This window comes from Uloborus diversus, chromosome 1, assembly GCF_026930045.1.
Source record: "Uloborus diversus isolate 005 chromosome 1, Udiv.v.3.1, whole genome shotgun sequence".
Taxonomy (NCBI): Eukaryota; Metazoa; Arthropoda; class Arachnida; order Araneae; family Uloboridae; genus Uloborus; species Uloborus diversus.
In genome coordinates, this window is record NC_072731.1 from 234,999,785 (window position 1) to 235,013,612 (window position 13,828).

Sequence of the window (13,828 nt, forward strand, 5' to 3'; positions counted from 1 at the left end):
TAAGTGTAATTTTTCGAACGTAGACAAAATGTATTTTTTTTTTCAGCAGAAAGCAGAGGAGTAGAAAATAATTTCTTGCTAATGAAGTTGATAATACTTTTAATGCTTTATATCGTATTCGCGCGAATAAAAAATTAAAGGTTTACTGAGTGAAACTCGTAGTTTTAATCGGGCGTAGTATTTTTTCATTTGTACAAAAGGTCGAACACTGCTATTAGAAACATCTACATTTTAGCATACAATAAAAATGTTTTTCTGCACAAAAAGGATTTCTTTAGGTAAATCTAATACTTTTTTATGCTTACATTATGTTGAGTGGTCTGGATGTAGTCAAAGAACACAGTTCGATTAACAATCAACTTATCCGAATGATAACTGTAGCCTGCATAAAGGAGTCGAAACACCAAGTAGCATTCCCACTGCATTTATTTTATTAGGTGTGTATGTTATGAGCACATGTAATGCGTAATACTAATATAAATTTGATATTATGTCGGACAGCCCAAGCTTGCCCGAAGTTCAAATAGTTTATAGCCGAACGCTCTACCGAAAAAAACTTATCAATTAAACCGAACAACTAAGTCCAGTGCTGTTAAGCTTTATTAAAATATGAACACACACACAGGCTATTTATTTATTTTTTTTTTTTTTTGCCGAAAGCGACGTAAAAAATGGAAAACTGCATTAGAACTTTGCTTTAAAAAATGCATAAGAACTACAGGCAGCATCAAGGTTTTGAAACAGCAAGAGGCGATTTCGAAAACTTGAATTTTCGACCGTAAGTCTTTTTTTCGTCATTGGCCAGCCTGATAAGTTTTAAAATGAGAGGGGATTAATATATAAGATAAGATATTGAAGAAAAATGTTTTTATTTTTGAAAATTTTTACAATTTGTTATCGCAGGCTGCTTAAACCGTTATAACTTAGATGGCAGCACGTGTTCATCATTTAACAGCACGGTTAAAATACAAAATAAATTGAACTATGCTTTCGAATGTAGTAAAAATGTGATAAGCTATTTGTTTTTTAGCAAAAAGAAGAAAAATATATATTTTACCCTTCAAATTGAGGTAGTATTTTATTTATTTGTACAAAGAGTCAAAAACTCATTAGAAGAATATATATTTCAATATACGATTTATTATTTTTTTTTCTGAACAAAAAACAATTCTATTGTAGTCTGAAATCTTAAACCTGTTACTTATATTTTCGCTTACATTATGCTTTAATTTTCTTTCCAGAGCCAAAGCTTCAAAAAAAAAAAAAAAAAAACACGTGCAATTTCGAAGTAATTTAGCACAAAATCACTGAATGTTTTCATATCAGCAAGGAGCATTTCCTTCTCATTTATTCTATTCCCTCATAGTTGTTATTTATTTAATTCAGTGTTCATGTAATGCGCGATATTTCTCTAATTTTTTTGTTGCAGATTGTCCGGACGTGGGTCCGAACACGTAATCTCCTGGTTACGAAGAGAACGCTCTGCCGATCAAGCTACTCAGCTCTGTCGGTCATAGCGCAAATTAAAGTTATAAGTTTGACCGAAAACCTTATTCTGGTTCTTTAAAACAGGTTTTTCGGCTAAAAGAAACAATTTTCAGACCTTGGGTCTATTTTTCGTCAGTAGCCAGCACCATAAGCTATAAAATAAGCCGTAAATCAAAGAAATCGATCAAGAATTGAGGGAAATTTGGCGTAGAAACCAAAAACAGGCTACAGAAATAATATATAAGGATACACCATTAAAAGGAAAAGGTAACCTTTCGTACATAATATCTATTAACGTAAACCATCCAATAATATATAACTTGAAAAATGTGTGAAATGGTGATCCTTCAACACAATCCAATTCCAAGATAATCTATTTTAAAATTTAATCAAACTTTTACAACTAAAGAAATAATTGTTCAAAACTAATTTACTACCGCCTCTTTCTTTTTCTAGATATATTTTTCACAAGTGTAAAAGAACTCGCGTCATATTCATGCACGCTGCGAAAAATGTACAAGTACTTATACAATCCCAAAACTGGTTACACTTTAACCAAAGAATGAATAAAAGTCTAAAGAGGAAAACTAAAATCAACGCGAAATTAGCACATTCAAAAATACGAAGTAATAACTTTGCTGCCATTCCTAATTACGAACATTTTAATTTGTCAGAAACGAATTAATATTTGTGTTTTTAAATATACTTAAAAATATGCGTTACGTTTCTGAAATGAATCATTTTTTTTTTAATTTACTTTCCATTTACTGTTTTTCCCCTGTCTTTAAATATTTAAGCTGCGTGTGTATATTACATAATTAGAACAAAGTTAAATACTAATATCAAAATTATCACTGTTTTCTATCAACAATCAAACTGCATGTTTATTATGCAATTAGAGAAAAAATTGAATCCCAATAACAATATTATTACTATTTTCTTTTAATAATCAAACTGCTTGTTTATTATGTAATTAGGACAAAGTTAAATACCAATAACAAAATAATTACTCTTTTCTTTTAATAATCAAGCTGCATGTTTATTTTATAATTAGGACAAAATGAAACACCAAAAACAAAATTTTCAATGATGTTTTTCGAGAGAAGATAACATGTTCCAGAATACGCCATAGTAGTTCCAAAAACGAGCTAATGTGTGCATCACATGACTTTCTTTTACTCCAATTTAATGTCATTTTCCCATTAATGGCAATTTTAATGTGATTTAATAGTTTACTCTCTAAATATCACGAATAGTGGTCAAATTGAAATCATATTTAAATAAAGAAAAAGAATTCGCCAAATTTGTCCCCAAGTTGGCGACAAAACTTGGCGACCAAAAGACTGGCGATATAACGCCAAGTGTCCGCCAAATTATAACACCACTTGAGTTTACATCGAAATTAACAATGATTTACTCCCAAAAAGAGGCAAACGACCCCTTTAGAAATACCCGAATGCAACCAAAAGGGGAGGTGCACAACTATACCCCACTAGGAGTCTACGTACCAAATTTCAACTTTCTAGGACATACTGTTCTTGAGTTATGCGACATACATACTCACGCACGCACATTCGCATGTACGCTCATACGCACATACGAACATACGTACATACAGACGTGACGAGAAATCTCGTTGTAATTAACTCGGGAATCGTCAAACTAGATATTTCGCGTGTCTATACGTTTTTAGGCACTTATCCACGTGTGGTCGAGTCTAAAAATAGAAACTCAACATTTATTCGGGGGTGAGTAAAATGGAAATTCAGGTCGATTTTTGAGTGACATTTTTTCGTGAATACAATAACTCTTTTTTGTAAAAGAAAGTAAAAAAAAGCTAAAGTTGACAAATCGGTTTTACAGGATCATTATTCCTTGTATACACCACTACTGAAGAAAACATATTTAAAATTCCATTTGAAATATCCTTCCAGATGCATTTTAAAAGCATTAACTGTCAAAAATCAGTTTGAACCACCATTCATTTACGCGTTGCTAGCAGCTTCCGGTTTGCAGTGACATACCAAAATGAATCAGCTGATTGATCGAAGTTGACGACTGCGCTGCGGTGGCTCATCGTTTATCTTGCCATGCTAAGCCTAACTAAAGCCGTTGTAGATTAGATTGCGAGGGTATGATTCGGGTAGGATATAGGAACACATATTTAAGCTTACATGCAGGTATTTTGCTGTAAATTAAGTTGCGTACTTGCTTAGATGTTGTTTTACGTTACATAAAAATGTGGGAAGAGTTAGTTAAATATTCTTGTCCTGACAAAGTTTAATTGAAAGAATTTTATATGTTTTGCTTCTTGATTTACTTACTTCTACAAAATTATTTCAGAACATTTTAAAAAATAATTTTAGATGAAATGGTTTTAACGCTGGCAACTTTTCCTGTTTCAAAATTACGTTCTATTAAATTATACTAATATATAATATTGCATTACAATGCTATATACAATACATTCTATATTGCAATACTATATACAATGAATACGATATTACAACACTATGTAAAATATGTACAATATTACCGTATTACCCCGCAATATCCGGCATTACGCGGAATTCGTAAGTCACCAGATTTTTAAAAACACTTGCCTGGTCCTTTTCGGCATGCCGGATAAATCGAGATTAGGAAAAAAAATAACACTATAAAACAGAAGTATGTTCACCTTAAAAGTGAACTTAAGTTCTATGCGTATTTATTAGTGATAATAAACAGGTAAATTTTGTAAAAATATTTACTAACAATGTCATTGTTTGTTTAAACAAGGAAATCATTGTTCAGTAACGAATAATTTTATAAAAATTAAATTTAAACTAAGCAAGCAATTAAACTTACCTCTCTAAAAAGAACCTGAAATAATTTATTTAAAAAAACTATGATTGCTCCTGAATCGATTTTTTTATTGGCATATAATTAAATCCATTAATAATGTCATATCGTAAATAACAAGCACAAATTATATGCAAAACACGTTTTTGGTGAAATTTACTTTTGTTTTGTTGCAAAATTGACCTCAAGTTATCCGGCATGCCGGAAAGTTCAAATTTCAGGGCATGCTGATCAACCTCACTTTCTTCCGGCATGCCGGATAATGCGGGGTAATGCGGTACAATGTTTAAAAAATGTTTTTGTCTCATGCATTATATTTGCATTTTCTTTTTAAATAGGGAATTATTCTAAGTTTCTAAGTCCGTTTTTGAAACTATTAAATTATATGCATATGTACTTTAAAGTTATATAAACGTCCTACGTACTTCTGTTCTGAAATTTAGCTAAAGATCTTGGCGAACTTTTATTCATTCTACAATAACTGAAATCTAAGTTTAGACAAAACCAACTAAATAATACGTTAGTATAAATTACGTAAAATATTATATGGAACTATAATAAAAATTACCGTAGGAAAGAGCTCTGATAGTGTGTTATGTAATATTATTTCATTCTTTTACAAATGTTAAATTATAGAAGTTACGTTAGTGATCCATTGAGCAGTGAAAGCTATGATGTTTCTAGTATAACTCATATTGCGTCGATCGTAAATTAAATGATACCTACTCAATACTTAAACGAACTAAAAAGAAAATAGAATGATTGGGTAACTGAACTGAAAATAATTCCGGGCTCATGTCCCCGAATGTCGTTACCTGGCAACAAATAAATGGGTTTCCTCAATTGGGGATCATTTATCAAGAACCAGTTCAATATTTTATTACATATAATCGGCAATGAAATGAAATCAAAGGACATTCTGTTCTAAAAATTGCGAAAAATAATATGCTCAAATGCTATGATTAACGTTATTTATGTGTTGAGGTAATAATGAGTGAGTAATTACCTGTAGAAGGTTGAAAGGCTTGACATTTGAAGCTGGAATCGGAGGATGAACTATTTTTTACTTCTTTTTACAGCAAAGGAAGTATTGTATTCGCGAAAAAATTTTCACTCAAAAATTGATCTTAATTTCCATTTTACTCACCCTCGAATGAATATTGAGTTTTTTTTTCCGACTCGACCACACGTGGATAAGTGCCTAAGAACGTATAGACACACGAAATATCCATAATGACGATTCCCGAGCTAATTAAAACGAATTTTCTCGTGACGTCTGTATGTACGTATGTGCGTATGTATGTCGCATAACTGAAGAACGGTAAGTCCAAGAAAGTTGAAATTTGGTACGCAGACTCTTAGTGGGGTCTAGTTGTGCACCTCCCTTTTTGGTTGCATTCGGGTGTTTCTAAAGGGGTCTTTTGCCCCTTTTTTGGATGGAGAATCATTGTTTATTGCGATGTAAACTCAAGCTGTGTTACAATTTGGCGGATACTTGGCGATATCTCGGCAGTCTTTTGGTCGTCAAGTTTTGTCGCTAACGTGGCGACAAATTTGGCATTTTTTTTAGATTTGTTTCAATTTGGCCCCTGTTGGTGATATTTAGAGAGTAAACTGTTAAATCACATTTAAATTGCCAATAATGAGGAAATAACATTAAATTTGAGTAAAAAGAAGTCATGTGATGTACACATCAGCTCGTTATAACAAAATGTACTAAATTTATGTGTTTTAGGCAAGTTAGCTAGTTGTTATTTGAGGATTGTCTGAAATTCAAATATTTTGTGTCTGGGAAATGAAAGATCCAAAGAATTACATTGCTTAGTTTTCAGGTCTCCTGCAGTGACTCACACTTAAACCAAAATCATGGAAACATTCGTTGCTGACTTTGCTTACAGGCCATTGATTCTATATCAAAAATTAACCCTTCAATGCTGGATGTTTCAATTTGGTAAAGTACCCAATTTAGTCTTTTAAAATAGTATGCAAAATGAGTTAAAGTTTTGCTACTTCCAATAAGCAATCGAACTTTATTTTACATTCTGCACAAAAAATATTTGTTTATTGAAAATAAAAAATAAAAATTTATTTATTTTTCAGCAATATTTAATATGATTCTAGTTAGAACATTTGTCTGTCTTGTGAGTCCACTATGACAAATGGTTATCTAACAAGAAACCATATTTAAATTGGAGCATTTCAAAATATTGGCGTGATAGTAGCAGCAAGAAACTAATTAGCCACCTCAGTAGCTGCGTTGCGATGGTTCGTTTTTGTTTCCAGCACTATGTACCAATCTTCTGCTGACATCGTACTGAGTACACGACCTCCCACGTGACATTTACTACCCATTTCATTTGTTTGAAATTATTTCCAAACCTTCAAAAAAACCCTGCGGATAATGTCGAACTCCCTGGTAACAACTGATACTTTTTGTCCTTCTTCAATCTTGCCAACAAACGGCCACCCGCAAAATTATCTAAGGGATGTCGGGGAGACATACCGAAAAATTCAAGTTCGTCAATTGGTTCTTTCCCGTCAAACTCTGCCTTTGAACAACAATGGTCGTCACGTGCCAAATCTTTTAAATTGGTTATCAGCGCAATCACGTGACGAGCAACGTCGTGAATATAAAATTTGCACTCACACAACACGTCATACCGTATCCCACACTTATGCTAAATTTCATTTTTCCTTGCCTTCCATTTTGCGGTTCCTAACGCTGCAATTGCCATCCGTCTTTAGCAATTGTCTACCAGTGCATTTATATATAGGGTGAATCTTAACTATTAGGCAAAAATTTAAGAGGTGTTAGAGGGGATAATATGGTGCAAGAATCATGTGGAACATATGGTTGTAACGGCAATGCTGACGCGTTACATGCACACAAGCCCAGAAACTGGTGGGTGCAAAACAGGTCAGAAATTTACTATTCAAAGACGACTTTACGCAACATTTTAATTTTTAAAGAAAGGACGTTGTTAGTCGTTGTTAAAAGTTACAGCCCGTAGTAGCTCTAATACACGCGTCGCAACCCGCAACAAAGGAGTTGCGATCAATGAATCTTCATCAAATTGGCTCGTTTTTGCGACAGTGAGTTCTTTGTCATTGTGACGTATGTATTAAAGCTGCCGGCCGCAAATTTCAAAAACCACATTAAACCTTTCTTAAAATCTATTATGTCGTGCAAAATCGTCCTTGCGTAAAAAATTTGTGACCTGTTTTGCAAAAATCAGTTTCTCGCTTTGTAAGCATGTAACGTGTCAGCATTTCGTGGGCGATTATATGTTTCGATATGATACTTGTTTCCTCCCCTCTAACGCGCCTTAAAGTTCTGACCAAGAGTTTAGATTCACTCTATATACTATGTATGAAAACGAATGCGGATGCAATGGGAATATTTGAGTGGAATGGAATACCGAAGTGTTCCTACATTTACTGGTACCATTCTTCTATACTCTTTTAAATCACTTCTAAATTCAATTATAATGATCCTCAGTCAGTTTCATTCACTTTCTTGATTGAATACATGTGTTATAAAGAACGCCATCTTATATATTCTTGGAAACAAAAACAAGCATGCTTTCTAAAATATGTACTATTATTAGAAATATGTATTACGTATAGAAACTACACGAAATGTCACCAAATGATTTCTATTCTTAACAGATATCGATTTTTGTGAAGAAGGAAAGTTATTTTTTCCAAGAAGATGTATCTAATTATACGGAACAGAACGAAGGAATACTTGGCAGATAATCACTGCAATCAAAAAATTTTTCTAACTAGACCGATTTCTCATATAACTGAGACTAACAGTTATTATTAATAGAAAATTATCGCCACTAGCAAAGTAGCTAAAACAGCAAATGCATAAAATAAAAACATGCAGCGTTCTACCAAAAATGTGGGTTTTTTTATATGTGTTTTTGATAATTATAATCCATACTTTTACACAAGCAGTGTTTTGTTTTTCAATCCTGTATTCTACATATATTAACAAATTAGCAAATGATTGCTGAATTTACTTCCAAATAACGTTTTAAAAGGAAAGTAATGTTAAAATTCTCCCGGGGAAAGCAAAAATGGTCACTAAAAGGACCATAAATGAATAAATAAATAAATAAATAAACATATATATATATATGTGTGTATATATATATATATATATATATATATATATATATATATATATATATATATATATATATATATATATATATATATATATATATATATATATATATATATATGTATATATATATATATATATATATATATATATATATATATATAAATTTATTTATTTATTTATTTATTATTGTATAGTTTTAAATACGAGTACGTAAAAAAATATTGAATACACAAATAAAATAACAACAGCAAGACCAATGGAGTGAATATACAAGATTTTATATTCAAAAACGTTTTAATCGTTTGAAAATACGAACATTGAATAAAACTGAAATTAAAAATGCCCAATTTTTCTTTATTAAAATGAAATTGATAGCTGCTTTTTCGTTTGGTTAAACTATTCGTCACGCCGGACTTTTTTCCCGATTGTTTTCCCGTTGCCAATACTTTAAGAAAAGACTTTACTAATAAAAATGAAAATAATACCAGCTTTAATAAAAATACACATAAGTAAACACTTTTATCAAAAAGAAAAAAAATGTCTGCAGCTCTTTCTTTCAGGAAAATAATATATTTTTTTTTCGGTTGCTGAAAATTAAAAATAGCTAAAACTGCCAGTTGATTTAATGTTAAAAAAAAACATTTTGCACTCAAACCTGTTTTTGTTTGTGTGTTTTTTTTTAATTTTTGTGTACGGTATATGAATATATCAATCAGATTGGGACTCAATTGACAAAACAATTTTTAAACGAGTGCGAAGCAGTATCTTTAAGTGACGACAGGGTAACCCCGATGGGAGGTTACTTTGACCCGTCAGAAAATTTCCTTATTAGGAAAATAGTGTCCGACTATTCAGCAAAATTATAATCACTTGGTTTATTTTGATTTCGTTCAAAAAGCAGTTCCTAGTTATTTCGTAAGTTTTTAAGTTACTTTCTACGTGAGACTTTTTTTTTGCGGTCCCTATCTATCGCATTGAATAATAATAATAATAATAATAATGTTATGCGAAAACAAGTTTTCATAGCTATTCGTGCAGTTTCAAACATTTTTTACGCTGTCCCTGTCCACCGCATAATAAATAATAACAAGTTTGGGTGTATCGGTCAATTGGAAATTTTTGTATTTGAACATGTTCTGTCAGCAAAGTTTCATTCATTCAAATCGGTCTTTACATTTTGGATTTTTATTTGGATCAGTTTCCTGGTAATTTTTCGAGTAATTTTTTTAACTCTTCATTTTTGACGTTAATTCATAATTTTGTTCTATCAAGAGCATCTTTCATTGAAGCGTGTTTAAAGAAAATCCGCATTCAAGTTTAGAAGCTATATTTGACTTCAATTTCACAGTAGTCGCCAATAAACTTTTTGAACACTCTCAATTCTCATTTGTAAACATATTTTTCGTCAACAGAGGTTACAAACAGAGGTTGTTTCAAGCAAATTCGACTTTATGTTTAAGATCTGCATTAGTCTTAAATTTCTTCGTAGACGCTGATGTTACGTTTTTAACTATTCAAAATAGATCAAAATATCGGGTCATTTAAAAAGTATCCGCAGCTTTTTAGTACATTTTTGAACAATTACTTTATATTGAAAATTAATTTCAATCTAATACCATTATTATCAATGGCATTTTACTATTTTTCGGTTAGCTTCATAGTTCCGTCGTTGTAGAACTTCTGTGGTTTACCGGCAAAAACCATCGCCAAGAGACTTTTTTTTTGCGGTCCCTATCCACCGCAATAAAAAAAAAATAATAAAAATAATGTTATGCGAAAACAAGTTTTCATAGCTACTCGTGCAGTTTCAAACATTTTTTACGGTGTCCCTGTCCACAGCATAATAAATAATAACAGGTTTGGGTGTATTGGCCAATTGGAAATTTTTGTATTTGAACATGTTTTGTCAGCGAAGTTTCATTCATTCAAATCGGTCTTTATGTTTTGGCTTTGCATTTGGATCAGTTTCCTGGTAGTTTTTCGAGTTATTTTTTTTCTCTTCATTTTTAGTACTTAACTCTTCATTTTTGGCGTTATTTTATAATCTTTTTATATCAAGAGCATCTTCCATTGAAGCGTGTTTCAAAAAAATCTGCATTCAAGTTTAAGATATATATTTGACTTTAATTTCACTGCAGGGGCCAATAAACATTTTAATTACAACATCGAGAATCTTCGAGTTGCCTCTTCGTTTCAGATGATTCCAAACTGTTACGTGGTTAATGTTAAATACCTCCAATATCTAATTACAGCTTTCGTGTTGGGACTGCTTTAGCAGTTGAAAATTTTCATCGGCTTTTTCAGTGACTGGCCGACCAGAGCAAGTAGCATCTTTGACATTGTTAATTTCCGGAACGAAATCGAGCAGACCACTTTTCAGTCCAGTCTTTAATCACTACACTCTCACCGTTCACTTTTTTTGGCATGTTTTTGCAGCGTTCTTACCTTTTTTAAAGTTAAAAAGCATTATATATCGTATTTCTTCTTAAATTTCTGTCATTTTTAAATCGTTTTAACTTTTTACACTATGGGCGAACTACTTGAATCTGTTCATAAAAATGTAGCTTGACAGGTAGCCTGATTACCTTTCAAACAAATATTTGTCTGACGCAATCGAATTAGTGTTACCAGATATATAGACGGCAATACCATCTAGTAGCAAGAAAGCGCGAGGATTTTTTGAAATACCTAATATTGTTAAAACAAAAAAAAAAAAAAAATGGAATATGGTAATGAGGTGTCCCCGCCGATATCTTCAAAAAAAAAATGTGTCCATTGGACCATTAAAAGTTATTAGGGTGAGCAGACAGACTGACATATACACCTTTTCCCTACTTTTCAATATTTCAAATCCCTAATTTTCAATTTTTATTCTGTCGATACTTTAAAAACTATTTCATTAATTTTGACTTATTTCCATTATTTGCGATATTTGTACGATGCTTTACAAATCTTTAGCCTTGTTTTTTACTTCTACGGAAAAAAGGCTAAAAAAAATTAAAAAAAAAAAAAAACAATACCAGGGATTTTAAAGGATTTTTAAAAGATAAAAAAACGATATTATTTTGCATCGGCAAAACACATAATGCAAAACAGTTTTATTAATTGACATGTTTTTCAATTAAAATGAGTTAAACTAATCCAAGTTTAATGACTTGAAAAAAATTGGTACCATAAGTACTAAGTACTTATGGTACTAATACCTTGGTAGTACCTTAGTATCATAAGTACTAAGCTCACATTAAAAATAAAACACGTGAATGAGTTTGCCTAAACTAATACGAACTCTGGTAAAGTTGTAATAACTTGCAGCGTTCTAACCAAAACTTTTTATCGGCACCCAAAACTATTTTACATGCATAATTAACTAAAAATGTAAAATATTTTTTTTCGTACTTCATAATGAAGTATTTAATTAATAACATATGCGTTGAACTATGGGATGCACATTTATATAATTTACAGATATATGCATTAAAAATTACGCATTTCAGAATTTTTCAGAGCGTTTTGCAACTTAAAAACCAGCTTTTTATTAATGTGAGCAAGACCTATAACTATATAGCTTTCTGAATTACGAAACATGTGTTTGTTAATGTCAGGGTGAAATACACTCTTTTGATTTAAAAAAAAATTACATGTTGTTATTTTTTAATGTCTAAGGATATCCAGTTAGTTTTCTATAATCTGAATATAATGGGTTTAAGTTGAAAAAAAAAAGCGTAACTTAAGAGCAAAACTTACAAAAAAATTTATACTCGTCGGGGATACAAATAAAACATTTTAAACGTAACAGTCTTAAGAGTAAGAGAAAAAAAAGCTATTGGTCGGAATGTTCTTTCGTCCCTTTAAACGAAATCCCCTACGAAGAAAGAGACGCTCATTTTAACCCCGAATCAAATGTTATTCAACCAATTCCATATTTTTTTTTCATTATCAAAGTTGTTGTTCTCAATTTATTTTCAGAAAAATGTACTTAGTTCTACATTCCTTATATAAAGACTTATTTGGTATTTCATTGTATCAAAAATTTCAAAAAAAAAAAATCTTCAAAAAAACATTTATTAAAACTATTTTATTAGTTTGGTGGCTGAAACATTTTCTGTATGCTCGAAAGGTTACACCATGAAAAACACATATTCATTTATTATTCCTAAATGCTTAGATTAAAATGTATATTTCTCTCTTTCTAAATCTAATTAGTCTTTTTCTCAAAAAAAAAAAAATATTGAAAATGTTTTTGTGTAATTCCTACAATGAATTTAAATATTTCCTTTTGTTAAGGCAAAGAAAGAAAAACAATGACAGTGATGGCATTCAAGAATAACAAGAAAAACTGTTTTAGCATTCACTGCGTTTAAAGACAATTTAAAACACTCTTTTATATTAACTTCCTAAATTTCTGCTCATGAATTTATTGAATTTCACAAGAAAGAGCTTATACATTTCCTCTGAACTGTATCTATTTTTAGTAACTTTTTGTCACCCACTTTTAACAACGCTTTTTTTTTTAATCTCTTTATTTCTTTTAGCATCCAGCTTTACAATAGTTACTGTTATTTGCTTTAAATTTTTATTACTATAATCAGTTTTTGGTTTTATCACGTTCAACATTTTTTTCTATACACCTTAAATCTTGAACAATCATTATTTCTGTCTTTTTGGAACGAAATAGCTCCCTAGATGAAGTCAATGAAATTGTATTGATTACCTTTACCGCTACTATCTAGGTCCGAAGAAAAAACCACTAACTTGTTCTTCCTTCGTTTTTCTCACTGATTTATTAACGCAAGTTCGAAGAAACGTGAGGAGTTAAAAGAAACCAAAAATGTTGAGTTTCGACAATTTAAAACAAAACGAGCCATCATTTTACTACGAAGTTAAGAACTCAGAAGGAAAGACTGATTCATGGAAATAGTTAAATTTAGGATATGCTAAAATATAGAGGTTGTCCAAAAAGTTCTTGACACATTTAAAAAAAATCATAGAAAACCAACAAATTGTCGTATGAATTTGCGGTTTGCACCACAATATTTCACAGGTTCAAGAGTTCTTTATAACATCGAAAAAAAAAATGAAAAGGGGAAAAAAAGAAGAAGAAAAAAGGCATTTCACAGCCAGGGTTTCAGTATATGCTATGCTTGTAATTCTTCGTTTAGTAATTTTCATTCCTTTTTGCGTTTTTCCATGGCGACAAAAACGATTTAAAAGTCTTTTTTTTCTTCTTCTTTTTTCCCCCTTTTCTCTTCTTCTTCTTTTTTTTTTTTTTTTTCAATGTCATGAAAATTCTTGAACGTGTGAAGTATTATGGTGAAAACCGGAAATTCATACGACATTGTGTTGGTTTTCTATGAATTTTTTAAT